Here is a 23,622-nt window from a genome sequence, read left to right as displayed (position 1 = left end):
AACGGAACGAAGTTCCCAGTAAATTTAGAAGTAGGCACAACGCGTACCATTTTGCATGAAACTACTTGACTTGAGTTGAATAACTCGGTAAAGGAACGGTTTTTAAATAATTTGAAGATATAACTTAGTATCAAAATAAGTAAGTATAAATTCATACATATATGATTCTATAAATTGTATAAGGAACAGAAAAGTTTTTGGTACTTTCATTGTCTGTAAATCTTGTGAGGACCGCACAAATAAACAACGTGTAAAAATTTTAATAACCATAGTTTTTTCGTATTTCAAAGGTTACGAGTTGAAAAAGATTAAGTGAAAAAGCTTTGAATCATCGGGTGACCAGTTACTAGGTAATGAAAGCTAGTGACATAAATGTAGTTTTGGTAATTATCAGGACACAAGTCTTTGGGCCAAAAATATTTACGTGCGAAGCCGTTGCTACAAGTGAGGTACGAAGGATAGAGCACGAGGATGAGAAGTTAATTGCTTCTTGAATTTTGCAAAGTGCCAAACAAGTTATGACTAGTATTAAAGTCAGAGTAATGATGGTATTAATACCACTAAATGAGAATCCCTTGGAATGAGTCAGGACTTAGAGCTATGTAAGAAAGAGCATTGTTCCAACAGGCGTGGCAAATAAGGTTCTTGGGGTAAGGCAATGATTTTTAAATGGTTTAAGTGTCAGTGGATGCCTAAAGGCTCTGAATGACGTGGCAGAAGTGTCTTCAACACATACACACATGAATCTCTCGATTTCGACGGTTGTAAGGTCTTCACGATGACTTGGGTACGAATGAGCAACGAAGAATTTTATATAGCAAGCAACGAAAAATTTTATAGAAATTGTTTAAGGTGACAATGTATGGAAAGAAACGAAGTTCTAGTAAACTAAGGTTATGTATAACCCGTGCCATTCAAAGTAAAATATATTTTGAACAAAAGATTTGATTTGTAAGAGCGAAAGTAAAATTCTACATGTATCTGTCAAAAATAAGTAATCATTTACTTTAATTTATATAACGGGTATGATTTCAAAAATTTGTACGGATGGCAAACAAATAAATTTATTTTTATAAAGCTTTGAGAGGATAGCACAGTAAAACAATGTGTAAAAAAAATAAAAAATTAGCAAACAAAGTTTTCATATTTCGGAGGTCACAAGTTGGAAAAGGTTGATGAGAATCGAGTAAAAGACTTTTGAAAGTTTCAAGTGATATTTGAGGTAATGCAAACCATTGAATTTATAGGTGATTGATGTCTATTAGTAGGGCATAAGTCTTTTGACCAAAAAAAATGCTTAAGTGTGGAGTTGTTGCTTATAAGTGAGATACGAATGGGAGAGTATGGGGATGAGAGTTAACCACTCATTGATTTTAGGAAAATTTCGAACTGGTAGGAGTAATATCGAGGTAAGAAGGACGATGTTGTGATTATCATCGAATAAGAAATTCCTCGTAATAAGTTAGGATTTAGAGTTGCGTATGAATGTGTGTCAAATGAGATTCTTGGGTAATCTTTAATATAGAATTTGAATTGCCGAAGTAATGGAATAAAATTCCTTTATGTGTCGTTGTGCAAGTTTGTCTATTGTATCGGTTTCTTTCATGGCTAGAAAGTGAGCAGTTTTGGTGAGATGGTCAATAATAACCTAGATGATGTTCTAACCGCCTACTATTTTCTGTAGCTTCGTGATGAAATCCATTGTTATTCCTTCCCACTTCCGTTGTGGGATTTAGGTTTGTTGTACTAACCCAGATGGCTTTTGGCTCACCATTCTCGCGAGATATACGAAAAATTTTCTTACTATAAATATCCTTCACTTTCATCCTTGAAAGTTAGTTCGTTCCAACCATTTCATCTAAGCTTCCTAACTTGATGAGTATTAGGTTAATCTTAAAGTTCATCCCAACTATTGCATCCAATCTTATTATACTGCCGTGAAAATTGTGTCAATCTTCTCAAATAACATATGCCTGTGTGTAGGTAACTAATCCTTTTCAACTACTACATTAAAACTCCCAAGTTTGGTTAATATGAGGTCATTTCCAAATGACCCACCTGTTAATCTTAAAGTACTACCTTAAATTATTCCTCTATCTTCCTCAGCTTACCATTTGCTTGCCCTATAGAATACTTGACCCTCATGGTTGTTAATGGCTTATTAGTCGTAGCACTAAGGTTCTTAGATATAAGGTTTCTATCGCTCCAATATTAAACAGCCTTGAGACAATAAAACGTTGTGATGAAACGTACCCTAACTAAAATCAGGATCCATGCAAGTCTCCATAACGATTGCTTTACCGTAGGAAATTTTAAAGTTTTTCCTATGTGAGAACTTTTTCCTTAAATGTCCAGGGTGTCGATATCTACAGCAAATTTTTGGGTTATCAATTCTGCAATCAAGGCCCCTCTTGTACAGTATCTTGGCTACGTGGTTATTCTTTCCCTACCTTTAACAGGCTACAATGTGTATGCTCAAGTGATTCCTAACAAAATTTTCCCTGGATCACCCCATATTCCTCATGTAGTAACATTGGAACTTCTGCATGATTTACTTCAATATAATCACGCTGGCCTAGCGTCATTATATTGTACCAAATCGTACGTTCATTCCAATATCATTCCATATGGACAATGTAACGTGATCACTTCCAGTTCTACTCAATTTCATCTAACGGTGCTCTATCTATGCTATCTCAAAACAGAATCTACATAACTAATCTCACAGTTTCTCGATGTGGGTGCGTAGGTTCTGTAGGTCATGCATAAATGCATAAATGTCCTGAAGTTACTTCAAAGGTTCAGATTCAGGTAACGTTGTTAGGTTCCTTCTAGATATTCAATCCGGGTCTCGTGTCAGGTTGTACGTGTAGCAAGTAGTAATACGATGTGTTTGAGCCTCAGTAGAAGATACTATGACCTTGTGAAAGGAGATGTCCTTCCGACTTATCCAATGTCTAGGAGCGTTAGGGACCTAAGTCCAGAAGTGTCGTTAGATCGTCGAGTAGTGGGAAAGAATGAAAGATATAAGTGACGACCATGAAAGCATACGGGATAAAAGTCAACTGAACAACCTTCAATGGTTCATACGTTGTGCGTGGCTAATTAGTGTAAGCTCGGGGTGCGGTTACTCCGACAAGTCCTCCAATTTCTCCTTCTCTGAGGATCAACTTTAGAGGGCGCGTAATCCGAGGGGTACTCCTTCTAGATTGCGTGAAGAAATGTTTCGATCTCTGGAACGGTGGAGTAGTAGTAACAGGTGGATTACACTACTAGTTCTTAGGGTTAGACGAGTAGGAAAAGTAGTTCAGGAAAGCATCTGAACTGGGAAGGATAAGTTCTCCACGTCGGTATAGCGAATAATAGACATGTAGCAAGCGCGTAATCAGGCATAACAACTACAGCATCCTAGATTGTTTACAGCAGCACGTAACATGGCAATAGTAACAGTATCATGCCGAAGTAACATGCTAAAAGCAGATAGTAGCATGCAGTAGCGAGAGTAAGCAAAAGCATACAGCGAGTTTACATAGCAGTAAAAGGAAACGGTAGCATGCAGTATGTTCATACAGCAGTAAAAGTAAGCAGTGGCATGCAGTAGTATAACACAGTAGCATGCAGCAGGTTCCGCAGAAACAAGTTAACTAGCAAGTTATAGATTAGTCCTATTAGTGAATCCTACTCGGGTCGATCTTAGACTCACTAATGCAACCTAATTCCCTACAACCAATGCTCTGATACCAAATGTGACGCCCCGTACTAAATCAATCATGTACGGACCATCAACAACAGGATCATTACAAGGTCAAACACTATATGCGTTTTCAAAACAAGTTTGCATTCATGATAAAAGGTTACGTCATAACCAACGTCAAATGTTTTACAATCAAAAGTATGCTTCAATGAACAGAAGCAAATAGTAATAGTACGTGACCCTTAGGTCGTTACAATTCATTGTTCAAAAGTAGTAAAGTTTGAATGCAAGATAATATGTTTCATGCGGTGACAACTCTAGTAAGCACAGTAGAAGTCTACAAGGCATGACTAGTACACAGCGGAAGCAAGCAAACCTTAAGCACCTGAGAAAAACATGCTTAAAAAAGTCAACACGAATGTTGGTGAGCTATAGTTTAAGTATAACAGTAATGTAAGGTAGGCCACGAGATTTCAGTGCTACAAAGAGCGTTTCAAAACAGTAATCCAAATCAGTATGTATAAGTATATGCTCAACCGTGGGCACTCAGTAACTAACTTAACGTTTAATAATATATCACCCCCTGAAAGTACACTTGGCAAGCACTACTAGCCCGAGTGGGGATGTCAAACCCAATGGATCCATATCTAAGATTCGCGTTCACCGGTTCAAAAACCAATGACTAAATGTTACCGAGCTAAAGGGAATGTTTCTGCCGTTATATAACCCACACATATATAAAGTTTAAGTACTCGTGCCTAGTATGTAAAACATAAAATCCGCATGTATTCTCAGTTCCCAAAATAAGTTAAAGTAAAAAGGGAATGCTATAACTCACAATGATAAGTAGCGGTAAAGTATGACTCGGAAAGTAAGCAAGTACGTAGGTCCGAAAAGTCCTCAACCTAAGTCAAATAGTACTAAGTCATTAAATCGTCCGAATAGGTTTAAAAGTATGTAAATAAGGTCTTAATGGTCATCATCATTCACCATTAAACAAAAGGTGTAAAGTAAGTTTCGTTCATGAAAAGAGTTTAAAACAAAGGCTGAGTTCGGTCAGTCACCACGGCCTCAATACCTACTGAAATAAAGTGAGACCAGTGGCCATGGCTCCATATATGAGTCCATTAGTTGTGGTAAAAATTCCAGAAGCAAACTCGTCTTCGTTTGACCGTGGCGACGGTTTAAGTGCGAGTAGGTCAGAATTTTCAGCACAACGTTAAAAGGACATAGTGACACTCGGAAGGCCAATAATCCTAAACCGTAACTCGGATTAAGACGAGTCTTAAATGAAAAGTTATCTACACGAACTGAGCTATCTGAAAATCAAGGTTACAGTAGCCCAGGTTTACTGGTCAGTTACATAAACCAGAAAATAGAAAGCAGAAAACAGAAAACAGGAAAATAATGGGTTCCGGTGGGTTTTTGGTACTCGATGCTTATCACGGTTCTCATCCTTGATGCATATAGCTTCAAGTGACCAACTCGTTGATGTGTTTGCATCATTTTTACCAAGATTTTACCATCATAACCCAAGTGTAAGTCTAAGACATGAAGCACAACTCACTTAAGTGTTGCAAGTATTTTGATGAACCAAAGTTACATCAAAGTCTTAGATTTAACACATACATGAACTATAAAAGTAATATTAACCAAGTTTTGAATATTATGACACAAGTGTAAGTCTAAAACATGTAGCACAACTCACTTAAGAGTTGTATGAAGTTTGATGAACCAAAGTTACATCAAGGTCTTAGATCTAACACATACATGAACTTTAAAACTAATAATAAGTTACAAACTTGAAAGTGAACTTATGAAATCAAGATCTTAAGTTGTAGGACATAGTTCTTAGTTAGATCTTGAAGATCCTAGACCCAAAAGTCTAGATCTAACATAAGTGTATAAAGTTATAGTTAAAGAAAGCTTACTTACATGTTCTTGAACTTTCAAAGTTAACTTTAGTTCAAGAAAGTATGAGATCAAGACTAACTTGTAATACTTGACCATTTAAACTAACAAACATGAAATTAAAGTGCATAATACAAATAAATAAACTAAGTAAACTAGTAATAAGTTCATGGGTTGTTCATACTTTAAAGATTCAAACCAAAGTTTGATCTTTAGAAAGTAAACTTTAAGTTTACTTCATGAGCTTCAAGTATGATTTTAATCAACACATAAACTTACAATCTTTCAAGAAATTAAATGTAGAACATAACTAGTAAGTTAGGTTCTTGTGTGTTCTTGTTATGAACAAGATAAAATGAAGAATTAAACTAAAGAGTTTGATTCTTGTAACTAGTAAAGAACAACAACAACTAGTAAGTAACTAAACAATAATCAAGTAAACAACAACAAGTAACAAAAGATGATGATGATTCATGTGTACATGGCCACGGTTTTAGACAAGGAAAAGGAAGAAGAAATTGTTCAAGTTGCTTACAATTTGAGAGAGAAATGAGAGAGAAGTTGAGAGGATAAATGAGAGAAAAGTGCAAGTGAATTTGTGTGTGTGAAAAATGAGTGAAACTAGTGAACTAGTGATAAGGAATTTGAAAACAAAATCTCTCTTTCTCTCATCTAAACTGACGGTACTGAGGGAAACAAGAGGAAGAAAAGAGTCCACTAGGTTCTTACATGTTAAAGGCTTAAAAGTTGGATATAAGAGGTGTGTTCATGGGAAAGTGTTGTAAGTATCATGTAAATAGATTCCATGTGCACTAAACTAACTAGTTAGGTTTGAAAGTAATACTTACATAAATTAGTGGGCTAACTAGTCCATTAAAGAAGTAGGGTGGGCTCTTTAAGTCCATTAACATTAATCAAAGCCCAAGTTCCATAAATAATCAAGTTAATCCAATTAAAGCCCAAGTAATTAACTAATAACCTTAGTTAATTAAAATGATTAATAAAATTAATCATGAATGTAAATAATATTTGAAAATATTATTCGTGTAATGTACGTGTGTCACAAGGACGTTTCGGGTATTCAAGAATCATGTATGGTAGCAAGTAAATGTATAACAATACATTCGTTAAATCACAAGTATTAATAATAACCATTATTAATTAAGGATGGAAAAACCAGGGTCGTTACACCTTTGAAGCTAGATCAATTTTTGTCACTTCCAGTAGGTTTACCTACTAAACTTAAGCTAGTAATAATGTTCATAACATCATTCAATTCATATATATATATATATAACTATCTTATTCGAAGATTTAAACTTGTAATCACTAGAACATAGTTTAGTTAATTCTAAACTTGTTCGCAAACAAAGTTAATCTTTCTAACATAACTTTTAAAATCAATTAAACACATGTTCTATATCTATATGATATGCTAACTTAATGATTTAAAACCTGGAAACACGAAGAACACCGTAAAACCGGACATACGCCATCGTAGTGAAACCGGGGGCTGTTTTGGGTTAGAAAAATAAAAACTATCTTAATATTTGAATTGGAAGTTTGTTTTCTGGAAAAATGATATTTCATATGAATATGATACTATATCCAAAAATCATGGTTAAACACAAAGTTGAAGTATGTTTTTCAAAATGGTCATCAAGATGTCGTTTTTTCGACGGAAATGACTACCTCTTTAAAAAAAATGACTTGTAACCTGTATTTCTGACTATAAACTTATACTTTTTCTGTTTAGTTTCATAAATTTCAGTTCATTATGAAACCATAGCAACTTAAATCACTCAAAACGGATTTGAAACGAAGAAATGACGGGTAAAACAAAATTGGATAAATTTGCTAGTTTTAGCTACGAAAATTTTGTAACAAATCTAGACTAACCATAACTTAACTAACTTATATTGTATTATACATGTATTCTAACATATATTATGTAATCTTAGGATACCATAGACACGTATACAATATTTTGACATATCATATTGACCCATCTATATATATTATTTGGAACAACCATAGACACTCTATATGCAGTAATGCTTGAGTTAGCTATACAGGGTTGAGGTTGATTCCAAAATAATATATATACTTTGAGTTGTAATCTAGCCTGAGACTTGTATACACTGGGTTGTGGATTGATTCGAGATAATATATATTGATTTATTTCTGTACATCTAACTGTGGACAACTAGTTGTAGATTACTAACGTTGGACCGCTAACTTAATAAACTTAAATCATTAAAATGTAATAAAAAATGTTGTGAATATATTTCGATCATACTTTGATATATATATATGTATATATTTGTTATAGGTTCGTGAATCGATCCGTGGCCAAGTCTTAAATTTTCGATGAAGTAAAAATCTGTGAAAGTGAGTTATAGTCCCATTTTTAAAATCTAATATTTTTGGGATGAGAATACATACAGTTTTATAAATGTTTTACAAAATAGACACAAGTATGCGAAACTACATTCTATAGTTGGATTATTAAACCGAATATCGCCCTTCAAGTCTGGTAACCTAAGAATTAGAGAAATGGCCCCTAATTGACGCGAATCCTAAAGATATATCCATTGGGCCTAACAACCCCCATTCAGGTTATGGATGACTTTAGTACTTCGAGATTATTATACAGACGAGAGGTTCTGTTTGGGGATATTCTATGCATTAAGTTAATGTCGGTTACCAGGTGTTCAACATATGAATAATTTTTTATCTCTATGCAGTTTGCGAAATGCCTGATATGAGATGTGATTATAAAAATAAAAATCTTGTGGTCTATTATTATGATTAATAATTATATAGGTTAAACCTATAACTCACCAACATTTTTTTTGACTTTTTAAGCATGTTTATTCTCAGGTGATTGTTAAGAGCTTCCGCTGTTGCATACTAAATTAAGGACAAGATTTGGAGTCCATGCTTGTATGATATTGTCTAAAAACTGCATTCGAAAGTTTTATTTGTTGTAACATAATATTTATTGTAAACCATTATGTAATGGTCGTGTGTAAGCGTGATATTTTAGATTATCATTACTTGATAACCTAGGTTATGTCCTTTAAACCTTTGTCGATAAAATAAAGGTTATGGTTTGTTTTAAAAACGAATGCAGTCTTTGAAAAACTTCTCATATAGAGGTCAAAACCTCGCAACGAAATCAATTAATATGAAACGTTTATAATTATTATGAACGGGACATTTCAGCTACCCTGATCAATAACTGAAGCAGATGATCCATCTACATGAACACCATCATGAGACCCTTTAAAGAGAGTTTGCACCGCCTCTCCGAAGTCGAATCATCCTCGTTGTCATGTAAACTAAACGAACCGACATCTACCGCATTATTATTTGAGACACGACGAACCAACATGACCCTTATCTTTAACCCTCAAAGACCCTGACAGTTTAGAATCCCTCTTAACAATAGATTTCAAAGCATTCATATTCTTCAAATACCATTCCCGATAGTAAACTAGACAAGATGAAACACTACAAACACGATACATCTTGCTCCCCGCACCCCCAACTACCTCAACCGGAGCAACTTGAACTAGGACATCTACACCTTGTAAGGTCACATACTGATGACTTACATCACTCGGAAGAACCTGCTACTTTTTGAAATTTGAAGCAACATGAGCATCATCAACTTCGCCATCTGAAGCGGCTCCCTTGAAAGAATCCAACACAATGCGACAATCCCGATCATGATCAACCATTTTCTTTCCTGAATCACTAGGCAGCCCATTCTTAGCTCTCTCTGAGCGCAACTCTGCAACTCTACATTTCTTAATATGATTATGCAAGTTAACATTAGTAGCTGGAACCTTATAGGTTTGAACATTATGAACATCAAGCTCAACACTCAAATTCGATCGGTTTATCAAACTAATTAACTCCTATCATACTCAAGATAATGGATCGATCCATTATATTCAAATCGAACACTTCAGACACTCAAACCTGCGTGGTTGATACCTCCTGCACGTCTATATCCACATTGACTAGATCGTGGATATTTTTAACATTGAATATTTTAATAAAGGCAAAATATCGTCCCTAAATTACCAAGGTGATTTGTAATTTTGGCCACAAGTAAAACCTCTCCTAAAAGACTCGCAACCTCATGAGCAAGGCTCGCATGCTCTATTCGTTTTCTATTAATTATTTTTTTTAAATATCCATAATCAATAATCAATTATCCGCTTTCATAATTTAGAAGAATGACATGTAAACTTATATTCTAATTATATCGATAGAGCCTGTATGATTACTGTTCATGCAAATATTTTATTTCTTAAAAGGTATTTTCGTCTTTTTATACCCTTGGTATATCCACTTAGTCTCTAGAACTATCTCCACAGCTTCATTTGGATAGGATGTTGCGATGATTTAACTGTGGCGATGTTTGTTATATTCAAATATGAACATGACATAAATATAAATATAAATATATTATTAAAAGTAAGAGATAAAATTGAAAAATAAATAAAAAATATAATATAATAATTATATTTCTTTTAAAAACAAGTTGTCGACATCAACTAAATGGGACTTAATCACGTTCGTGTCAGAAAACAATACAATATCGGAGGAGTATATAAAATCAAGAGGGTGTAATTTCAAAATTACCGAAGATCAATTCTGACTTAGGGCCTGTTTACTATTTTTTCATTAATCTCTATATGGGTATAGATGGCAGAATGGGTAATGAAGAGTAATATGCATAAAGAAGATAATACAATTTACTGTTTACTTTTGATGCTGAATGAACTGGCTGAATGATAGTAAATGACTTTATTACCCTTCAAAACTAATAAAATTGTAGTATATTTTTACATTGAAAACTAGCTCATAGCAACCGTTATGTCACTTTTTTTTTTAATGTAGAATAACATAAATGTAACAATCCATACACTTCTATATTCGTAGAAGCTTCAAATTGAAAAAATATATATATATTACACAAAACATAAAATTGTTGAGTACGATCTATTACTGTATTTCTTCGGATATCCGACTTTAATTTTTATCTAGGGTTTTGTCAAATTACAAATCTAATACAAATATACAGTTTATGCATTTACTTGAAGAAAATCAGGATCATGGAAACGAATCAAGTTTTGTTGTTGTCGAATGCAAATGGAAGTGAGCACCGATGTAATTATAAATCAAATACATGCGTACAATTTTGTCTGGGTTTTATCAAATTTACCAATCAATACACAGAAGTCTCATACGCATCTAGAAATATTGATTAGAAACTGAATATCGATGGAGATGTGAATTATAGAAGTTTTGATTGGGGTAAAATTGTGTAAGAGGGAAGAGGGTAGAGGAGGAAATAATTTGGTTGTATGGGGACAACACTACTTTTGTAGCTGGATGGATATATGTTCGGTCAGCCCTCCAATTAGCAATAATCCCAAAGTAAACAACACATGCTGGTGACTGAATGAGCTCTAGATAACATTCAGCCCATTAAGGCCTTTGTAAACAGGCCCTTAGTGACTTGTGGATTGATTTAATTGAACTAGAAATGTTAGGCGGCTAAATCTTGTTTTTTATACGGATAAATAAAAGTCATTTTCAGACTGCTGAGATTATTAAAATTGAAAATATGCCTAAGATGACCCTACAATTTGTACCTTGTTATGTATACAACAAGTTTTTGAGTTACCCGCGCGTTGCGACGGGTAAGTTATATATAGATTCAAATAGAAAATTTTAATCAATTAAAAAAAATTGATGTTAAAGATTGAACCTAAAACTACATGAAGCATAGTAACACCCTTAACCACCCAAACAACAATTCAAAGATGTTAAATATTAAGAAGTAGGAGTATACATCTAGTGAATTTGTATATTTTTAGTAAAAAATAAAATAATAATAAAATATGACCAAGCCATGGGTGGAACTCGCAACCCTTCGCTTGGAATTGGACTCCACAACCATCCAGCCATTTATAATTTCTAATTTAATTTACAACAGTTAATATATATTAATTCGAAATAATATGGTTTAAAAGTCAAGTATGGTTTAAAAGTCAAGGCTTGAAGTCGAGTTTTTTTACAATTGAGTCCCAATTGAACAATGCTCGTGTTTTGTTTTTTTTTTGTCTTTTTTTGTTTTTCATTTGAATCTATATATAATATGTTTCTTTTTTTTTAATAATAAATAAAAGAAAAAAAAAATCTTGTGTTCGCCACTTCGCCGCCTCTCTTAAGTGAATTCAATTTAAAATAAAAAAAGGATAAATAAGATTGTTTTCATCAAAAACGAGCTTCTGTTCGAATTTTAAATTTAAATATCTTATCAATTATATTAGTTTAATACCGTAGATTCACTAGATTTTAAATGATTTTTTATTTTTATTTTTTGATAAGTGAGAAACCGTTTATGAACGAGCACATTGACTCTTTATAGAAGGTAAAATCTCGGATAATCAAGCCCCCGAACGCAAGACCTGGTACCGGATGAATTGCACATTATGCGCACCCTATCAATATAATTGAATCTATCTATCTATCTATCTATACATTATTATAAAACACGTGCTATTATGCTTATGTGTCATCTCCTCAATTAATCAAATTTAAATTGTCCTACGTGTCACTCTATTATTAAACTTGATTAAATATTAAATTAATAATTAATAAAATATGACAATGATCTTAAATCAATATAAACTCAGTAATTGTTACCTTAAATAAAATATAAGGGTAAATATACAATATACATCTTAATTTATTAATTAAAAAATACTCCGTGATTATCCATAAATTCATAAATATTACTTATAAGCAATGATTTAATATTACGGAGTATAACAATATTTGTATATAATAAGGATTGCCAAAATAATATAATACTCCCTCCGTCCCATATTAATAGTCTACAGACAAAAAACACACAGTTTAAGAAAATATCATAAAAATACTGTACTTTCTATTTACTTTCCAGTTTTGATGCTAAATATATATTGATTACTATTTAGCATCGACTTTAAGTATCAAAAATAGTAAAATACTATTTGTCCTAAATAATATATATTTACTAAATATATATTATTTTTATATATAGATTTAAAATTGGCATAATTAATATCTTATGTACTCATCCGTCTCATATTTTATTTTGAACTGTCCCAAATTAATAATCCACTTCTATAAATTGATAAGAATAATAAGGTAAATTATTTTATGCCATTAACTTTTGCATATAGTACAAAAAAGATAGGTAAAAGGTAAGAGATAAAACTGTAAAGTGAATAAAATGTACAATGTAATAATGAGATTTCTTAAACTGTATTTTTTATATGTGGACAATTAATATGGGATGAAGGGGGTAATATTTAAAAAAAAAATTATTTTTCTATATAGATATATCACTTGACGTGTGAATTTATTTAATATATAATAAAATAACTTACACTATATCAAATAATATATAATATTAAATATTAATTATCTAAATATTGGTATATCAAATACACAAATCTGATTCCTTAATTTAACTTTAAATTTGAAATTGAAGTCTCAAAACCCGGATACGATTTAATAATTATTTTATAATTAATTTAAATACCATGCAAAATACGGGCTCTTCTACAACCTCCTACATAAAAGATTATCATGTAATGGTTCTATTTTATTTACGTTTTCATGTTCTTAATTATAGTCTACATTTGATCGATAACATCTTTAATTATCGTCAATACTCACGATTTTAAATAGTGAGATATAAAATTCCGTCCAACGGACGGGCTCATAAAACTAGTATTGTAATATAATTGGGAGGTGATTCTCACACACCACTTTTTGATCCATCTACACTTTTGTCTCATAAGTTCACAGTTATGCCCTTAAAGAGTTGAACTTATATTATTATGATAAATATAATTAAGGGTAAAATAGGTAATTAGGTGTACATAAATTAAAAAGTAGTGTGTGAAAATCACCTTCTAATATAAGTAGATTAAAAGTAGTAGTATATTCACGTGATTTTAAATTAGATTTTCGTTGAGATACCTTAACTGTGGCAAAATTACCATGAACACAATTGACAATACTTTTTTTTGTATTGTAAAAGACAGGTTTATGTCAATAAACTTCAATTTGTTTTCAATACTGCAATGCAGAACATATAACAATTCTTCTGATAGTTTAAATTTAAACTTCCCATCTACCATCAAAGCAACCTGGTGTGTTTGAATCATACAAATGATAACCATGTTTTTCCTATTGTCCTACCCGCTCGACTTTCCTCGTAATTACTGCAAGTAGCATTTTCCACATAGATTGAAAAACGATTTAAATCAATAAAAGGTTACACTTTTGCCCCGTTTAAAAGTAAATCAGTCAACTCGGGTGGGTTACAGTTTGAATCTAAAGGCTCAAATGGTTTAATTTATTTTTTTAAGCTAAACTGAGTGGTTGATTGGTTGAAAGTCACCTAAGGTGCATTCAAAATGCGAAAAACCTCCTAAAATTAACATTATATACTCCGTAATAGTTTCTCAAGTCATATGTGACATGTTAGTACTGTAAGATCGCATAGCCCAAATACAATGTCCTGCAATATAAGCCCAAGAGTCCATCCTTTTTCTAAAACCAATTGGTATTAGAGGGACTTCCCCTTAGACTTATATACATACATTTGTTTTTGTCTCCCTCCTATGTGGGATAGGTTTGCACCCCAACAATCCTCCCCTCAAACCGAAGACCACATCGCCGAGCCTCCCCTTCAACGATACTGTGACGATCGCTCCAAATCCATATGGACGAACACGTCATTCATCGATTTCATTGCGAGGTATTTGACATCTATATGATACGTTTTGTAAACATTGCATTCTTTTGAAAAGGCACACCATAAATGAATATTTAAATCAAAGGTTTTCGACAGCTGATGATTTCTACATATAGACAATCACCTTAAATAATAGTTTACAATAGTACTTCCGTTGACAATGCAGTCAAAATAAGATCCATGGTGATGATTTGGTGAATGCAACGTTTCCTTGAAAAATATGCCATGTAAGACTTCATGCACATAGCTTGTCTAACATATAAGGAAACAGCGGAAGACTTCTAGGGAACATGAGAATAAACATGCTAACAAGTGTCAACACAAAGGTTGGTGAGTTCATAGTTTTAATGTTTTGCATAATCTGTACATAAAGTTGGATCACAAGATTTCAGTTGTTTCATCCAGAAACGTTTATCAAAATATTCTACAAGATTGAGCACCCTGGTAACTAAACTTAACGTATATATAATTTATATCCTTTGTATAATCATCTTAATAATACACGCAAACCAACGTGTACGCTTCTCAAATAGCATACGTCCGTTAAAAGGCTAGTGCTCTAGCTCGGACGGGGATATTAAGCCCTATGGATCCATATACTACTACTCGCGCCCACCAATTCTTATAACCGGCAGTTACTAGTTACCAAAGCTAAGGAATTTTCGGTTCAAACTCAGTATAGAATTTAGTATGTACTTGTGTCCATTGTTTAAAATAAAGTGCATGTATTCTCAGCCCAAAAATATATATTGCAAAAGCATTTAAAAAGGGAGCAAATGAAACTTACCTTAGCAGCATATAAAGTCGTTCACCAAAATGTGACCGAAACTCGGAATACCCAAATAATCGTAGATCTCAACCTAGAGAACATATGTTGGTCAATAAATGTCTATCAAGCTAGGTCAGGTCATAGTGTATCACAATCCTAATACTCGAGATCGACATACAAAAGTTATCCAAAGTCGTTTCAAAAAGTCAATTTTGACAATAGTTCAACAAAACGAGACGTACCCTATATAAGGATTCATTTACTCGGTTGGTAATATTCAAAAATTCAATTTATCAATCTTACAAACAAGTTATTTAAATATTAATTGCAGATTCAAAAGCAATTCCAATTAACGTCAATTATAATTCAGTTGATCATATCTTTTAATCCGTTCATCGAAACTATTCGATATCTAAATGAAAAGTTATTGCTTTTTCGCCAGCTTTCCAAAAACATGTATATCATATACCCTTTACCAGTAATATATGTATTTAATTTGTGATCTATTATAAACTGTTTAACGACAAAATTTAGCATACAAGCATGCACAAATATATATACTCGAGCACTAGACATGGATACACAATTAATATACAAAAGATAAGATATGAATGCTCACGTATCAATATTGTGATTCAATATTGTAGGAAAGTACGTAGACGCAATAGAGATGATAAACACTAGGTTTGATTCATAAATATACCCCCGAACATTACCCATAATTTCCTTAGCTCTATCCCGCTTGAAAACCCATTTTGAAAGTGACACGCTCAAGACCTCGTCGTAGTATTTTATGTATAATATTAATATTAATACTACTAATAATAATAAGATTAATAATAATAATAATAATAATAATAATAATAATAATAATAATAATAATAATAAGATTAATAATAATATTAATCTTAATAATAATAATAATAATAATAATAATAATAATAATAATAATAATAATAATAATAATAAAATAAATAAATACTTACTGAGTAATTGAATCAAAACAGAAGCAGAAATGATCGAGCTTTTATAGGTGTGGCCTGTCCCCAGACCCCATGCGATCGCATGGTTCTGAAGGCCATTGGCCATGCGATCGCATGGCCCATTTTTCCAGCTCACATAATTTTGGCAACTAGCTCGTCGACATATTTTTATAATATATAATTTAAATTAATTAATTATATATTATATTTTATTCTCGTGCATAGTTAATTTGTAATTTTTGTTCCGATAAGTCGTACGTCGTCACTCGACTTATCTCCCGGTTCCGGTTTTTCGAATGTCCCTTCGTACGCTGAGAAAATTCGCTCTTTACATTTCGTGACACGTACCTTTTGTCAATATATAGTCTTAAATTATCAATAAACTATATCACTCAAAGTGTATCTTAAACTTTCGAGTGTTTTGGTCATTTACTTCTATAAATCATCTTCTCGTAGTATATACATATATATTTTCATTTTGAAATAGTGTGTTACTGTAGCAAAGTTACTGTATCAAAGTTTTTTTACTGTAGCAAATAGTGATTTTTGAAAACACTGTAGCTTTTCGGGTACTGTAGCAATTCGAAAATACCGTAGCAATTTAGTGTTTTACTGGTTCATCTTAAACGTTTTAGTTAACTTATCTAAATATCAATCGAATCAATAATCGAATGTTACTAGCGTTTACTAAATAACTTGAAATCATATATATATATATATATATATATATATATATATATATATATATATATATATATATATATATATATATATATATATATACACATTAAGTTATATATATATATATATTGTTCGTGAATCTTCGAGAACAGTCAAAGAATAATTGATTACATGAATATAGTTCCAAAACTTTGAGACTCAACATTACAGACTTTGCTTATCGTGTCGAAAATATTAAATCATTTAAAGATAAAGTTTAAATTTGGTCAGAAATTTTTGGGTCATCACAGTACCTACCCGTTAAAGAAATTTCGTCCCGAAATTTAAGTGAGGTCGTCATGGCTAACAATAAAAATGTTTTCATGACGAATATGAGTTGATAAATAGAATTTTATCACCGTTGAATAATATGGATAAAACAATCCGATTTCTCGAAGCGTATAAGAGAAGTTATCGTAAAAGAGTGAAATGAAAGAACAGAGATTCGTCTTAACTTTTGACGTAGTTACGATTGATTTCCGGAATTTAAGGAATAGAAAATCTTCATAATCTAAATAAGATTTGATTCTTCAAAATTTAAGGAAATTAAGATTTCCTTTAAATGCGTAATCTGCCTCGATTGTTATGTCTGATATTTTGCTATAAATTAACCACTTCCGTTTCATTAGTTTCACCACTCCTACATCTTCTTCCTTATTTCATACTTCCAAAAGATTGTGAAATGCTTAATCCAGTTCTGATTCTTGATATTTTCTATCCTTCATTCTTCTTTTTCATCTGCCACCAGATGAAGTTATTTTCTTCTACTCTTACCTTGGGGTTATAGTATTTTTTATTCTCCCGTGTCTTTATATTGCTATACGCATTGATATACACAGTTTGTAATATATGTGTTGTTGTCAGGCTTTATATTTTCCCTTATATTTAGGAGCTCCATGCTTTCGTTTTTCCTTCCCGACTTCAAGTCAAGCGAATAATGGTCCAGAATTCGTAGCTATACATTTCGGAATGAACATAGTTAATGTTCTAAGAAAGAAATTGTAATGGCACGATCTTGATTTGTCAAATTACCAGAATATCTGGAAAAGACCGAATCATCAAGAAAAGTATTTTCTTGATATATTTAGAGATTAAATAGAATGAAAGAGTTATGTAACATGGTTCATGATGAGGGTGTGATCTGTGAACCTTTATCACGTTCCATTAGAAACTCAGCATGACTTACTGTAATATAATCACGTTGATCAAGTGTCATTATATTATACTAACTCATGCTTCAATTCCCAACATTACTTCAAAACATCTATTTTTCGAATTTTTCAGATTTTTGAAACTAAAATAGTTTCTTTTATGATGTAACACAGATATTGTGAAGAGATAAATGATTTTAGATAATAATAGTTATGAAAATATCTTCAGAAATATCGAGGATATTTATAATGAAAGATACGATAATATCTTAGAATTTCTAATATTAACGGATGGTGAAGAAGATTTGTTCGTAACGGATTTTGAGTCAGGAGCAAGGTATTTATTAATGACTTCAGCAGATACTGAATCATTTGTATTCTTTGAAGGCAGGTTTAGTCTTTGTGATTTGTCCACAGCCTCCTTCATGGTCTGCTCAATCCGTTTTTAGTTCCAAACCTTCTCTTTTTCTCATCTTTACCACCATACTATTCTTTATCATCAAACTTTTGACTGTTAAGATCGTTTATAGTTTTTGCTACTTCATCAGCATTTTTCCAAAATTCGGAGAACTAGTTTCGCAGTTTGGGTGTTTTTCAGAAACTTCACCTTCGAAGTAAATAAGTCTAGGAGATAGACATTATATGTATATATATAACTGTTGGCGTAGAATTGCTGCGAAATTCGAAATACTGATTGCTAATTTCCGGTAGTTGGTATGGCAATTACCATTACAAGATGTGGATGAGTACATGATAGGGTTTCAATGAACAATTATAATGGTTTTTCGGAGAGACTTTAAGTCACAGATTAATGAATTTGCTGGTACATTTACTGTTAATGTGGTGGAACATGAAAGGTTCCCCAGTAACAAAAATGTATATGCCAAAGTTACAAGTCTGAAAGGTCGTCGTTGACTGGTTGAATGGTTGATAATACTGGATACTTTTGAAAAGGAATTGCAAGGTTATTTTCAGTAAAAACAATGCTAATGGATCTTGCACAGATTTAAAGTCAAAGTATAGCTTTGAAAGATGTAGAGATCTAAGAATGATGTCACCGGTTCAGAGTTATGACTTGAATTCTGATCCGTCAATATCAAAATATGTAATTGAATTTGTATGAAAACCATTGTATATCGTTGTGAGCATTGTTAATAATTTTTGAATCAAAGTTGAAGAATGTAAAGTGTAACATATTAATTGCGAACTTATATATTTCCCGGGTATTACCTATCCGTTAAAGATTTCACAATTAATACTTTGTACAAAATAATTTTTATTACCGTCTTTATGAAAATATAGGTATGTAAATTTTCTTCAGATGTAACACAGATTTAATGAGTTAATATCATATTAAGCTCATTTAATTTTCGGCTTAACTTAGAAATGATTAATATCTAAAACATTAAAGATTACATAATCTTTGCGGAGTATTTCGCTAATGTAATCGATACTTCATTATTTATTCTTATTCCTCAGTGAAGGATGTTGATGTTCGTGGAATTTTTGTGAACCTTACAAGGCACAGATGATGTTTTCTGAAAAGTTTCGAGTACATCAAAAATGAAAATGTAAAATCAATTATGTAATTGAATAATACACTTGGTTTATTATGAAATGGAATTCATCAAGTTGAAATAGAGATTGTAGTTAACAATGGTTAAGTTGTTAAGGAAGGATGTACATCATTGCATATTAGTAATATGAACTAACAGAGTAGTACCTACCAGTTAAGATTCACACGTAATAGCTTAGTACGAAAAGATTTATTTTGATTGCAAAATTCATGTATATTAAATATACATAAAATTTCTTCAGGGGAAATGAGTTAATACTTCATCGGTTATTGTTGCTGGTATTTCTTGGTAACTACGATGCGTATGACGTTGATGTTCAAGGTACATATTGTGATGTTGAGGCTTGCGGTACGGATGTTGTTGGTGGTGGTAATGGTACTGTTGTTGTTGTTGTCGGTGGTACTGTTGATGCCGGTGATTCTGCTGGTGCTTGTAACCTTTGCACCATATTCTCCAAAGCCACTACCCGAGCGCGAAGCTCGTTGACTTCTTCTACTACACCGGGATGATTGGCGGTTCGGACGAGCGAATGAATAAGATCCAGAATTTGAGAGAGTATATGATCATGACGAGATATTCTGGAGATGAGAGGGAAAATGGTATTATGAACAGGTTCGCCGGTAAGCGCTTCAGGTTCTTCGCCAAGATGGCAATCTGGTGGATGGAAGGGATCGCCTTCTTCTTATCTCCAATAATTAAGTAGGCTACGAACCCATCCCCAATTCATCCAGAATAGATGATGGCTAATTGGTTAATCCATTCCGGTTACACTGTCTTCGGAATTCAGGTGAATATCCATATCGGAATAGCTGTCAGAGTTTAAGGAATTTGAACTAGATACGGGATCCATCTTGTATAATTAGGGAGATGATTTTTGATATGAATTAGATTATAGAATTTAGTTTGGTATTCTTCAATACATAATTTACATATGTATATATAATACCAAATTCCATAAATCACGGAGAAATTTTCGGAAGATGTCAGGAAAAGTTTACAGTAACAGATACGATAAGATATGAATTTTGTCTATACACTATTCATGCAATCAATGCAGTAAAACGTGTCTAGACTAGGAATGATAAGCAGGTAATTTTTGACAAGAAAATGATAAGCAAAACTTTTGACATGCAGACACGGTCGAAGTCCAGACTTACTAATGCATCCTTACAACTATCAGTTAGACACACTCATGCAAGACCTGGTTCGCTGGGACCAACGCTCTGATATCAACTGAAAGATAGTTGGGGACAACCACCATCCCAACCAGTACCTTCCCAGCTAACCGCCTGGTGACTACTGAGTATACCTCAGATACTGATTTTAGGGTCTACCTCTCGGCTACTGCCAACCCTCGTAAGGGATCGAAAGGAGTAAGAGCCAATGCTTCATCACAGGTAACACTGTGAGAACCTACTTTACGACTAACCCGCCACACATGGACGGCATTATACCAGCTCTGATGCCAACTGTGACGATCGCTCCAAATACATATGGATGAACACGTCATTCATAGATTTCATTGCGAGGTATTTGACCTCTATATGATACGTTTTGTAAATATTGCATTCTTTTGAAAAGGCACACCATAAATGAATATTTAAATCAAAGGTTTTCGACAGCTGATGATTTCTACATATAGACAATCACCTTAAATAATAGTTTACAATAGTACTTCCATTGACAATGCAGTCAAAATAAGATACATGGTGATGATTTGGTGAATGCAACGTTTCCTTGAAAAATATGCCATGTAAGACTTCATGCACATAGCTTGTCTAACATATAAGCAAACAGCGGAAGACTTCTAGGGAACTTGAGAATAAACATGCTAACAAGTGTCAACACAAAGGTTGGTGAGTTCATAGTTTTAATGTTTTGCATAATCTGTACATAAAGGTAGATCACAAGATTTCAGTTGTTTCATCCAGAAATGTTTATCAAAATATTCTACAAGATTGAGCACCCTGGTAACTAAACTTAACGTATATATAATTTATACCCTTTGTGTAATCATCTTAATAATACACGCAAACCAACGTGTACGCTTCTCAAATAGCATACGTCCGTTAAAAGGCTAGTGCTCTAGCTCGGACGGGGATATTAAGCCCTATGGATCCATATACTACTACTCGCGCCCACCAGTTCTTATAACCGGCAGTTACTAGTTACCAAAGCTAAGGGATTTTCGGTTCAAACTCGGTATAGAATTTAGTATGTACTTGTGTCCATTGTTTAAAATAAAGTTCATGTATTCTCAACCCAAAAATATATATTGCAAAAGCATTTAAAAAGGGAGCAAATGAAACTCACCTTAGCAGCATATAAAGTCGTTCACCAAAATGTGACCGAAACTCGGAATACCCAAATAACCGTAGATCTTGTAACAGACTGAAATCGGGGTTAGAAGTAAGATTACTTAATTGCCCTTAGGTTTATATTTGTGGTTAAAATATGCTTTTATTTTAATAATATGTTTATTATTAATTGATTAGTTGGTTAAGACCAGTTTGTAACAAGGGTCACAGAAATGGTTCATTTGTTGAATTTGGACTCCGTTAGGATTGCCAAATTAAGTACGAAAGATATCAGATAACTGATAAATACCCGTGTGTTATGGGGTGTGGGTTTATAACCCACTTAAGTAACTAATATCTGGATACTTCCATTTATTTCCCAATTTGTGCAAGAACAAGACCCGTACCTAACTTTCATCATCTCAAAACCCTAATTGAATCCAAGTCACAAATTGAATTAAGAAGCTTTAGGATCTGAATCTTATCATTCTTATAAGCATTTATCCAGGTTAGCTTGCTTGAATTCGTGCTTTAATTTATAGAAATTGGGTTTTGGGTGTAAAATGGGTTTTTGATGAAATTAAGCTTGAATCTTCATGATTTGTGTTTGTTATGTTTAATTGATGTTAGAAATAGTTGCTATATAGTTTATATGATCTAATTATGCTGTGAATTGAGCAAGAACTTGTTAAAAATAATGAATTGTGTGTTAGAACTTGAGTTTATGATAAAGTGAGTATTTTCGGATGAATTAATCCCAAATCTTGATTGTAAATGCTAGATTTTGATGTTTATAGTTGGGAAAAATGTTTATGTATGATTGGTATGTTTCTTTATGCTTGAATTTGGACTATAAACCTTGAAATCAAGTTTTTTTGGCTTAAAATCACCAAATCAGCAAAGCTGATGGTGAAGATGAAGCTGCTCGAAAAACTCGCTCGAAAACAGTGCTCGAGACTCGCTCGAAAACAGTGCTCGAGAACCTTTTGCTCGAAAACATATTATTGCTCGAAAAACTCAAGTTGCTCGAGAACCTTCTGCTCGAAAAACTCAATTGCTCGAAAAACTCAAGTTGCTCGAGAACCTTCTACTCGAAAAACTCGAATATGTTCGAAAACTCGAATTCGCTCGAAAAACTCGAATTTGCTCGAGAACCCCATGTTGCTCGAAAACCTTGCCTGTTATGTGAATATTTTCAATTGAATGTAAAGTTGTGTATTAATACTTGGATATAATACTAACTTGAGATATTATGTGATGATTCACAAGTGATAAACAAAAAGGTGAAGGCTCAGAAAGATTAGACCTCTGAGAACCTTTAGTTGCGGGTAATCGGTGAGTGAGTCTATCTCCGAATAGAGTATTAAGTAGCTGACACGCTACTTGTTCAGACTCTTTATTACTATGATTATGTTCATTACGATTACCATGCATAGTTAGATATTGCCATGCTAGTTAGGACGATTGCATGACTATTTATCTGTGATCTTATGTGCACACTATTAGTTGGACACCAACCGAGGCGGCAAGGTTGGGAACCCACCGAGGCGGCAAGGTAGGGTTGATGTGAGGTCGACTGTGGTAGCCTGGTCGGGTCATGAGTTACTGATTGTTCAGTATAGCATAGAAGGACGCATGTGTTGCGTCTGGACGGTTATGCAGTGAAATCAGTAAAGCGGAC

The sequence above is a fragment of the Rutidosis leptorrhynchoides genome, chromosome 1, assembly GCF_046630445.1.
Source record: "Rutidosis leptorrhynchoides isolate AG116_Rl617_1_P2 chromosome 1, CSIRO_AGI_Rlap_v1, whole genome shotgun sequence".
Lineage (NCBI taxonomy): Eukaryota > Viridiplantae > Streptophyta > Magnoliopsida > Asterales > Asteraceae > Rutidosis > Rutidosis leptorrhynchoides.
The sequence above is the reverse complement of the archived record's forward strand: the minus strand, read 5'-3'. Positions refer to the sequence as shown.